This window comes from Phycodurus eques, chromosome 11, assembly GCF_024500275.1.
Source record: "Phycodurus eques isolate BA_2022a chromosome 11, UOR_Pequ_1.1, whole genome shotgun sequence".
Lineage (NCBI taxonomy): Eukaryota > Metazoa > Chordata > Actinopteri > Syngnathiformes > Syngnathidae > Phycodurus > Phycodurus eques.
This window is the reverse complement of record NC_084535.1, coordinates 21954000-21966307: the sequence shown is the minus strand read 5'-3', so window position 1 is coordinate 21966307 and position 12308 is coordinate 21954000.

The window sequence follows — 12308 nt, the reverse complement described above, 5'->3', positions numbered from 1 at the left end:
GGAACATGCAAACGCAGGAAGGCTGTGCCCGGATACATGCCAACCTTACAACTATGAGACGACGTCCTAACCAATCATCCAATGCTCCCGCACAAGACCCATGTGCTTGAGAAGACTGAAGATTACCAGTTTGAAATGGCATTAAGAGATGAAGCATAGGAATTTTGAAAAGACATTTCCTGGAAATTCTGAGGTAAGAACAGCAAAAGCAAGCATCATAGGTTACTAAGTCTTGTCACATCTATCACACAACAACAAAAGCAAGAGTGCTCAAAGTAGTGTGGATATTGGGCAAGCACAAAAAGCTATTCTCAGATGCTGAAAAAAAAGAATATGAATGAATGACCGAATAGTTTATGCAATATTGTTCTGTTTTGACTGGTTAGAGCGTATGCCTCACAGTTCTGAGGACCGGGGTTCAATCCCCGGCCCCGCCTGTGTGGAGTTTGCATGTTCTCCCCGTGCCTGCGTGGGTTTTCTCCGGGAACTCCGGTTTCCGCCCGCATCCCAAAAACATGCATGGTAGGTTAATCAAGTCTCAAAATTGCCCGTAGGTGTGAATGTGAGTGCGAATGATTGTTTGTTTATGTGTACCCTGCAATTGGCTGGCAACCAGTTCAGGGTGTACCCCGCCTCCTGCCCGATGATAGCTGGGATAGGCTCCGGCACTCCCGCGACCCTTGTGAGGATAAGCGGCTCAGGAAAATTGATGGATGGGTGTTTTGTTTTCAATGAAAGGGACATTTTGTTTTGAATATTACAGTATTATTGCATGTGGCCTCACCACCCTCTATACACAGACCTTTGAGTCATCAGAAGTATTCTTTGTGGCCCTTTAAGATTTGTGTCTGAGTAGCCCTGACATAGACAAACAACCGGTCACACTTTAACACCTATGTGCAAATTAGTCTTCATTGAACTTAAAATGGAGTACCCAGAAAATGTGGCATCTCCACAGAGAAACATCCAACTTGTTATTTGGATGCTGTGAGGCAACAGTGCTAAACCCTCTCCCATAGTGCTACTCACTTTTGGCCCAATCACCTGTTAAACAGTTGAGTGATGCTATGCGAGACAGTTAAATTAAGCTACAGCCTTTGCAGCCTCACTAATCAGTCTTTTATAGCAACACTGGGTCCATGACAATTGAAGTGAAGTATAATGTGACAAACCCGTTGAGAATTGCCTTTCACATTATTCTTTAAGTCATGCGGATTTGCAACATTAAAATATTTACTTGCATTATCCTGTGACCTCAACAGGCAGTGTGGAATACTGTGGAATCAATGGAAAATAGTAAAATACCCTCTAGCACCAACCAGATGACCAAGTTTCCAGGTTACACAATTGTGCAGCATTGTTGAAAATAGAAAAGAATAGAATAAAACAGAATCAGACTTTATTAATTCTGCAATAAGATGTTATTTTTTTCTTTTACAATTTTCGAGTATCGATGTAGACAGTACCAGCACAATTTTTAAAAAACTAAATACAAATTTATAGTACTAATCATTCATTTCATCCATCCATTTTCTATACCGCTTCTCCTGATTAGGGGTGGGGGGACCTGGAGCTACTGACTTTGAACGAAAGGTAGACTACTCCCTGGACTGGTCACCAGTCAATCTAATAATCAAAAATCCCTAGATACACATGTAAATATTTGCAACATTAGCAGAGACTGAGCAGAATGGGCAACAGCAGTATATACTGTAGTAGGTCATCAGTTTATATGTGACCCGGAGCCAATGGAGGACAATCGGTATAGAAACTGGATGGTTGGAAAGTCTCTTCATTTAGTGTAAATGTACATTGTTTCAAAGATATTGCAAATACAATAACTGTTTCAGATTTTCTCGCTTTAAGTACAGGATATAACATGGTATTGGCTTTCCAGCTCTTTAAATTCGACAGAGTTGACAGTTTATTATTATATCTGGCAGTATAAGCGTTGCACGCAAAACTGCAACATGCCATTAAATATTATGTAACAATGACATCATATTTTGATGACAGTGTTGTATGTAAAATGGAGTTTCCAGCATGACAAGAACCAAACGCTGTCTTTATAAACACAACCCTTGAACATACACATACTAATTTGATAAGAGACTTAAGACAGCAAGAATATAAACTTGGTGATTTGTTGAAACATTCCAGAGCATATCTGATCTTTATATCTTCAAAACCAAGCAGCATTCTTACTTGTGCATACTCTCACTTATAGCAGTGCCGCAAATAGGCCACAGATGAGACTACGATATGTCCTGTAAAAGCAGATGACACTTTACACCAGTTTCGAGGTCATGAAGTGTGCAGATAAGTCCTCGTCTCTGGTACGCAAATGAATTTGCAGCTTAAAATACAGCCATACAACGTGTGTTAAGTTAGGGCGCATGTGGAGTCACGTTTTACGAGTGCCTGATGATGTCGAGGAATCTGCTGTGTGTAGGGTGGCATGCCGAGGATCAGAGCAGGGTTAGCACCAATGACCATGATGTGATCTACAGTAGACATGCTCGTTGCCCTGCAGTAGTTGCCTATTGAGGCAAAACTGTGCCGAAGTTGTCTTACTTGTGAGGACAATAGAGTTTAGTACTACAGGGCCCATAAGATGGATATCAAAGAAATCATGTTAAGTAGAAAGCTGTATGAGTGCTGCTTACCTTCTGGCTTTGAGGTAGACTCAACCAAGTATGGTTAAATTAGCCAGTGGTGGCTAACACGAAGCCACCACTGGCTTATTTAACCATACTTGGTTGTTTAAATTCACACTTGATCGGTGATGAAAGCACTTCAGAGACTCAACTATCTGTATACAAGAAATTAAATAAATTTTCCATAGTATGTCCCCTTGGAGACATATTTCTCAATGGATCCAAAAGGTCCAAAATGAGAGAGCCATTTTTTTTTAAATTCCAGGTTATAACTATCATAATGGTAAATGGACTGTACTTATATAGCCCTTTAATCTACACTATCAAATCTCCCTTTCATAGCCAAGATTGTTGAGAAAGTTATTTTTAATCAACTCAGCAATTTCTTGAACTTAAATGAACTTTTTGACAAATTTCAATCAGGTTTCCAAACTCATCACAGTACAGAATCTGTTCTTATCAAAGTCCTAAATGATATAAGGTTGAATACTTGGGAAAGGTGTCAATTCTGGTCTTGTTGGTTCTCAGTGCAGCTTTTGATACGGGAGATCATAATACACTGCTGTACAGGTTGGAAACGTGGGTATGACTAAATGGAACAGTCCTTAAATGGTTCAGGTCGTACCTGGAGGAAAGTACAGTAATTTTCACGAGCATAAGGCGCATCGTATTAATAGGTGCAGTCTCACTTACGGGGTCTATTTCTGTATTTAAAACATACATTAGGTGCACGGTATTATTGGGCGCAGGCATGGTAAAACATACGCTAGCTTAAAACATACGGTAGCATGCATGCACGCGAAAACATATGCTAGCATTTATGCAAGCGTATGTTTTTAAAAAGGCAGCGGAAGCAAAATTTAGTTTGGTTGTACTTTATTGAAGTATTTAACAATGTACTCACGTTATTTTTTTTAATCAATCCTCATCCACAAATCCATCAAAGTCCTCATCTTCTGTATCCGAAATGAACAGCTGGGCAAGTTCTCCATCAAACACGCCAGGTTCCCTCTCGTCATTGTCGGAGTCAGTCTCGTTGCCATGCGGCTCCTCAGAAATAATACCAGCTTTTACGAAAGCTCGAACAACAGTGTAAGTAGACACATTAGCCCAAGCATCCACAATCCCTTCACAGGTTGTGGCGTAACTCTCCCTGTGCGGCCTCCTAGTCTTAGTAAAGATGTGTTCACCATCTGTAATCCATCGCTCCCACGCCGCTCGCAATTTCACTTTGAATACCCTGTTTACACCGATGTCCAGCGGTTGGAGTTCCTTCGTCAAGCCTCCCGGAATGATGGCAAGCTCCGAGTTATTGCACTCAGTCGAATGGTGACGGTAGAGACGCTTCTCCCGGCTGTTCTTTGCTCATTAATCCATTGCTCGAGTTGGTCGTCCAACTCGGGCCACCTCGCCTTGTTTCCGCGGAAACTCAGCTTTGTCTTCTTGACTTCTTGAAGCTCGTTTTCCTGCTTCCTCCACTTGCGAACCATGTTTTCGTTGATCTTTAATTCTCTCGCGGCTGCTTGAGTCCCATGCTCCTCCACGTAACTGATAGCTTGCAGTTTAAACTGTACTTCGTAAGCGTGTCTCTTCGTAGGTGCCATTTTCAGGGGGTCCTTAGCCAAACCGATGTTGTTTTGCACAATGCACATACCGGAACTATATACCTACTGGGGGCGTGCCTTTAGCGTCAGCTTTCACACGTACCCATCCCCCTTTAACGTCCGCATGCTGTCCTAAATCACGTCCGCTTTTCCCCTATATAAGCAGCGTGTCGGCACGAAATGGGCCCAGTCAGTCAAGCGTAGCGCTCATCAAAATCACACAACAACAGTTACAGATTTTGGAACTCGGTGCACACAAGTTTTTTAAAAATGTAAGACTTTTAGGTGCGCCTTATGGTGGTCAAAATATGGTAGTTATTTTGTAACCATTGGAAGTGTTCAATCTCATCGAATGGCAATGACTTATGGGGTCCCTCAAGGGTCAGCTGTTGGACCCCTCCTGTTCAGCCTGTATATGCTACCCTTGGGTCAAATACTTCAGAACTTTAATTTTGACTATCATAGCTATTCAGATCCATCCATCCATTTTCTACCGCTTATCTGAGGTCGGGTCGCGGGGGCAGTAACTTTAGCACGGAGGCCTAGACTTCTCTCTCACCAACCACTTCATCCAGCTCTTCTGGGGGGATCCAGATGCTGATGACACACAGTTATATCTAGCAGTGTCTCCAGATGACTACAGTGCTGTGTCACTGTCTAAAAGAGATAAATACTGGATGAGCCAAAACGTTTTTCAATTAAACCACAACAAAATGTTTTTTGGCAATAAAGATAAGAGGATTGTTCTTAGTAAATTCCTGGAGTTACTCTCTTTAAAAACCAAAGACCAAGTCTGAAACCTATGTATTCTGATAGATGACTTACAACAGTCATATCAAATTAATTACTAAAACTGCCTTCTACCATCTGAAGAACATATACAGAGTGAAGGCTTGCATGTGTCAAGCAGACCAGGAGACGCTCGTCCATGCTTTTATCTCAAGTAGACTTGACTATTGTAATGGTCTTCTGACTGGACTCCCTAAAAAGAGCATTAGACAGCTGCAGTTCATTCAGAATGCTTCAGCTCAGGTTCTGACCAGAACAAAGAGATCAGAACATATTACTCCAATTCTAAAGTATTTACACTGGCTTCCAGTCAGCTTTAGAATTGATTTTAAAGTTCTGCTACTGGTCTATAAATCACTAAACGGTTTAGGTCCTGAATACATGAATGAAATGCTAATAGAATATAAACCCAGTAAGGCTCTGAAATCGACAGACTCAGGTCAAATAGTGGAGCACAGATCCAAAGCGACCATGGTGAAGCAGCATTTAGTTATTATGCTGCACACAAATGGAATAAGTTGCCAACAGAAGTGATGTCAGCCCCAAATGTGCATGCTTTTAAGTCCAGGTTAAAAACTCTCCTTTTCCCCCATGCCTTTTAGAGCATTTCCACTTTTAAGTGATATTTCTTGCACTGTATGCTGTTTTCATTGTAATTTTTTTAAAACTTTGTTTTAAATATTTATAAGCCCGGATTTGAACCAGCTACCCTTCGGTCACTGGAAGACCCGCTCAACCTACTGAGGCATAGCTGCCCTATTTGTGATGCAGCTTCTTGGAAATGGAACGCTGCAAACAAACTGCCCATCGAGGCAAATTAACGCAGCTTGTTAAAAACATCCATCCATCCATCCATTTTCTGAGCCGCTTCTCCTCAGTCACAGGTGTGCTGGAGCCTATCCCAGCTATCATCGGGCAGGAAGCGGGGTGCACCCTGAACTGGTTGCCAGCCAATCGCAGGGCATATACAAACAAACAACCATTTGCACTCACATTCACACCTACGGGCAATTTAGAGTCTCCAATTCATACATGTTTTTGGGATGTGGGAGGAAACCGGAGTGCCTGGAGAAAACCCACCCAGGCACGGGGAGAACATGCAAACTCCACACAGGCGGGGCCAGGGATTTGAACCCCGGTCCTCAGAACTGTGAGGCTGACACTCTAACCAGTCGTTCACCGTGCCACCTTGTTAAAAACATGTCGGGGTTGAAATATTGTAGTACATACACATTGTAGCGCATGGTGGGTTTTTTCCTGAGAGCGGATTTTTGAACACTGACTTCCTGGAATCTTGACACACTTAGCACTCCAAGCTTCAAACAAAGACACTGTGTCAAATATTTCTAACGAAATCTGTAATATCCTATGGAGAAGCAATTATTTGTCTGAGGGTAACTGAATGTAAGGGAAATTATGGTATGTAATGTTACGGTTAGGGATGGGAATGCGGAACCTGAAAAGTCGACGTGATATCGAGAAGAAACCAAGTGAAGACAGAGGAACAAAACAAACACTTTGACACTGTCTTGCTGCTTCAGGCTCTTTCCTACTGTATGTGGTGGCACACAAGTTCTAAGTCAGGAATGAGCTCACACAGCGCCTTTGAGGATCACAGGAGGCCGATTAAGCCAATATAAGGCTGCCGGGAGGGAAAGGAGACACCACCGAGGGAGTCTGGGGCACGAGGCATCCAGACGACAGCTTTGCAAATCCATGGGCCCTCTCTGCCAAACAGCTCAACCTTGAAAACCTCTTGCAGGCCATGTTGCCGCATGCTAGGATTATCTATAGTAGATTTTTCTGTGATAAAGCTGACATTTTCATGGAAGTATAACACAGACCTTTGTAGTTACTGTAGTTATTTCATTAATGATGTTACTATAATGCCGGCACAGAGGTAACTGGTTAGCACATCTGCCTCCCAGTTCTGGGGACCGGGATTCAAATCCCAGCCCCGTTTGTGTGGAGTTTGCATGTTCTCCTCGTGCCTGGGTGGGTTTTCTCCAGGCACTCCGGTTTCCTCCCACATCCCAAAAACATGCGTGGTAGGTTGATTGAAGATTCCAAATTGCCTGTAGGTGTGAATGTGAGTGCGAATGGTTCTTTGTTTCTATGTGCCCTGCGATTGGCTGGCGGCCGGTTCAGGGTGTACCCTGCCTCCCGCCCAAAGATAGCTGGGATAGGCTCCAGCAGCCCACGACCCTAGTGAGGATAAGCAGTAAAGAAAATGAATGGATGGATGTTACCATAATTGTGCTTCTTTAACTACGTTGTAAGCGGCAAGGCCGAAAACCAACATTGAATGCCCGTGACCGTCGATCCCTCAGGTAGCACTGCATCAAAAAACGACATCAATGTGTAAAGGATATCACCACACGGGCTCAGGAAAACTTAAAAAAAAAACAATGTCAGTAAATACAGTTCGGCACTACATCCGTAAGTGCAACTTGAAACTCTACTATGCAAAGAAAAATAAATTTATCAACAACACTTAGAAAATCCGCTGGATTTTCTGGGCCTGAGCTCATCTAAGATGGACTGATGCAAAGTGGAAAAGTTTTCTGTGGTCCGACGAGTCCACATTTCGAAGTGTGGACGTCGTGTCCTCCGGGCCAAAGAGAAAAAGAACCATCCGGACTGTTATGGACGCAAAGTTCAAAAGCCAGCATCTGTGATGGTATGGGGCTGTGTTAGTGCCAATGGCATGTTTAACTTACACATCTGTGAAGGCACCATTAATGCTGAAAGGTACATACAGGTTTTGGAGAAATATATGCTGGCATCCAAGCAACGTCTTTTTCATGGACGCCCCTGCTTATTTCAGCAAGACAATGCCAAACCACATTCTGCACGTGTTACAACAGCATGGCTTCGTAGTAAAAGAGTGTGTGTACTAGACTGGCCTGCCTGCAGTCCAGGCCTGTCTCCCATTGAAAATGTGTGGCACATTATAAAACGTAAAATATGACAACGGAGAACCTGGACTGAAGCTGTACATCAAGCAAGAATGGGAAAGAATTCCACATACAAAGCTTCAACAATTAGTGTCCTCAGTTCCCAAATGTTTATTGAATGTTGTTAAAAGGTGATGTAACACATGGTAAACATGACCCTGTCCCAGCTTTTTTGGAACGTGTTGCAGCCATAAAATTCTAAGTTAATGATTATTTGCTAAAAACAATCAAGTTTACCATTTTGAACATTACATATCTTGTCTTTGTACTGTATTCAATTAAATATAGGTTGAACATGATTTTCAAATCATTGTATTCTGTTTTTATTTATGTTTAACACAACGTCTCATCTTCATTGGAATTGGGCTTGTATGTTTGTATCCTTGAAAGATGAGAGTCACGAGGCACAGCCTGCTTAAAGCAGTGTGGCAGGCATATGGGCAATTAGTGGGAAGGCTGCATACCTCCCATCTGCTGAGTCATAATGATTGCAGTGGTTCCCTACTGACCCTGAAGACTGGTCCAGTGGTCAGGGAAACAGTCAGTTTCACCCAAATAACATTTAGCAATCAGTCAAGGTAAAGAAACTTTCTTTACCTGTTAACAGCAATTTCTATTGACTTGACAGAAACCATAATATTGCTCAGGTGTATTAGGGTCATGATAAAAAAAACAAGATGAGACAAAATAATAATAAATAAAGCTATATTCTTGAAAACTGGACATTTCTGACCTGACAATTAATTTGGCTGTGAATCCAAATGTCGGTTCGCAAGTGAATGGAGTTTCAACATAACAGATATTTTCCGCCAATCAAAATACCACATCGTTACATCACATGATCGTTTACAACAAAAATAGTTTCCCAATTCAGATCCAGCCTGTAGCCACCAAGCTGTACCAATGTACTGTATACGCTACTCACAAAAAGTTAATGTGGTATCCGGCTTGTGGGTGAAATTTCAGGACGAGCCTAAAATGCACCTTTACAGTTGGACTTAATTTGACCTTTTTTTTTAAACTTTTGATTGCTGACTGCTCAATGCGGCAGTGGTTTTTGAACAACTTGCTGTCTCTAACAAGGAGCTGAATGGTAGATTCACAACAGGTGCTTGATCCCTGAAAATCTCCAAAGATCTCCACTGCTAAGCCTTTCTGTGACTCCTCCCGTCTCTATGTATCTATGTTGCAATCTGCTGATGACACTCAGGGACACTTTAAACTCAGTGGCAACTTCCCACTGAGAAATAAGCCTCACAATGTTTAGGAACGGTTGATCAACTGTTAGTTTTTCTTCAAAGTCTCATGATGTCAAAATGTGAACAGAGAGGCCGTAATTGCTAATGGAGCCCCAATGAGGTATTGCCGAAGTTGCCCTCATTTTAAATCAATGGGGAAAAGAGTCAGCCGTTGCGCCTCGAAATTTACACTCTCCCTATGCCTGAAATGTACATCGGAAATAGACAGTCAAAAAATACATAGGTAAAAGGCATTACATCAGAATTTGGCACTTGGACTCGCAGAGTAAATCCAGCCTTAGTGCATCCAGTTCGGGACTGCACTAACATAGTTACTCGACCGTTTGCCCAGGAGGTTATGTAATCACTGCTGCAATTAGCAGGATTACACAAAAATAGCAGGCCACTTTCTTTGAAACGAATGGAATTGTGGCGCGACGTGAGCTGAAGGAGACACCATTGAATTATTGTCCCCAGATGAGGATTCCAGCATGATCTGTCACAGGCAGATGGATATCCATATATATATTCTCGCTGCTCTGTGACAGATATTCATTTTGTTGCAATACGCTGTTGCTGCTTGTTGTTGCGAGTTCTAGCTAAAAGTCATGATTGGTTTCATGAACTCTAAGAGATAAAAGGCATCCTTTGCACGCTACGGTTTCTCTGTCCTCACACAACTGGGCGAGAAGACTGTTGGATGGATGAGGAGGGGCGGAGGCTGGGGGCGTTATTGCGGGCCGGGGGTGGGGGGTTGGGGGAGTGGGGTAACATTCCTTCCATCGGAATCTGTGCGTCTGCTAACCGGGTCACTCCCAGTTCAGTCCCGGGAAACTGTGAGGGACGAATTCACTAAATGTGTCCATACTGGACTTGGCCACATTTTGCACAGTGTACTTTTGAGCCTTTGAGATGTGTGTGTAACCAAGCACCTGGTATTGTATGTCCTGCATGTTATTTGATCACAAGTGCAAGTTTGGAATAGGTTTGTGTGGATTGCAGGTGTATGTATGAGAGAGAGAGAGAGAGAGAGAGAGAGAGAGAATAACAGACCATTGAAGAGGATATACTTGCTTCCACTTTGACCAAACCATAACCTCAAATGCAATTCTTCAGGGCACTGATTAAACCAAGAACAAATGACTGTTTCTTCTGCATCTTGTACTTTGCAGCTGCAGTGGTTTTTCACTCCTGCAGGCATCCCTGAACTGCCTGTTGTGTTCAAGATGTGAAGATCAGATAGCGGCACAGAGGGGAGATTCTACCGGCCAATATTCTAGATTCTTGATGTGGCCTGATAAGAAAAAGATGAAAATGTTTTTGGTTTGTGGTTAACTCAGAAATGCTTCCCGGAAAAAAAAGTATTGGGTCAGAAGGGCAGTTTGATGCTACAGACACCAAACCATCCTGTTTGGAGAGAAGAACCAGAGGACTCACCCCTTCTTTGCAAACCTCCAAATTCAAATAAAGTCATACATTTCAGAAAATATACTTCTAATATCACACAGGTCATCCATCCATTGAATTTCTATACCACTTGCCCTCATTAGGGTTGCTAGCTGACCTTGGGAGACTGGTTTCCAGCCAATAGCAGGGCACATATGCATACACATTCACACCTATATGGACAATTTAGAAACGTGTAGTCTTCAATTTTCCTAACATGTACGTATCTTTTTGGAATATGTGAGGATGCTGGAGTACCCAGAGAAAACCCACGCAAGCACAGGAAGGTCCTCCAAACAGTAATAACTGTTTTTTTTAATTTATTTATAATTTTTTTGACCCCCTAGCAAGGGAAGGACCAGGAATGAAGAGCCTGCTTTAACAAAGTGTGTATAAGAAGAAGAATACAGCAAAATAATAAAAATAATATACAATAATGTGTGAAAAGCCACTGTTGTATTTTTTATTGTTTTAGCAATGCCATAATGATCACATATTGTATCGCTAAAATCAAGGGCGGCTGGTGGTGTTTTCTCCGGAGGAGGGGTGATAACACTGAAAAGCAAGTAAACGTGTCGCGTATATTGGCGTTGGATAAAACGTAATTTATTTAAGAATTCACTTCGTCGAAGGAGAACGTCAGCGTTCACGTCCGGGTTAGTTCCATTTCCGCTTTAACATCACAATTTGTCTCGTAAAGGACACCGCGTCTCTTTTTAATCGTGCAAAATTTAGGAAAAGTGACGAAAAACCTCTTATCAGTCTCATAATCGGAAGGTTGCTACACTTAGGGAATACGAATTCTCGATGACAGCGGTCTTGTCGAATCCAAACGCACAAACGATACAGGCAGTGCATTTTTATAGAAAATGTCATGAAATCTAGCAGGGGAATACAGTGAAACAATGCATAGAAAAGGGAAAACAAGGTACAGGTAAACATTTGTAAAGCAGGTCGAACTTGTGATGTAGGTGCAAAGGACCAAAAGGGAGATAGACCGCGTCTCTTAGTATTCATTTTCCTCCTAGGATTATTTGTGAGGTCGTGGTGAGGTCAGCAAACTTGCATTAATAATCCAGCCTTGACTTTTGTTGTCCAAGTGAAGTGTGTTTTGTTATATTTATGTTTTACCACTTATAATAATGTTAAAAAAAATCATTAGATGTCATCTTCATGAAAGTTAAGACCAAACGGTCGGTCCTACCTTTATTGACGATGCCAGATAAGCCTCTTTTTCTTTTCTTTTTTTTTTTTTAAACGTCTTAATGTTTACATTGGTTAATTTATTTTTAGACCCATTTGACAGTTAATAATGGCAACAAGCTACTTCACCGTTCCCTGTAGAGTTGATTAAGGTTTTATGATGGTGACAGTTTGACATTGGGATTGTTCCTATTGCCATTGCCTGTAGGTGTGAATGTGAGTGCGAATGGTTGTTTTGTTTATATGAGGTCTGCGATTGGCTGGCGACTAGTTTAGCGTGTACCCTGTCTCTTGGCCAAAGATAGCTGGGATAGTCTCCAGTACGCTTAGTGAGGATAAGCGGTTACGGAAAATGATTGGCTGGATGCATGATCTCCTATGGAAGTCAAGATCACCGACTTCCCCGTTCCACCC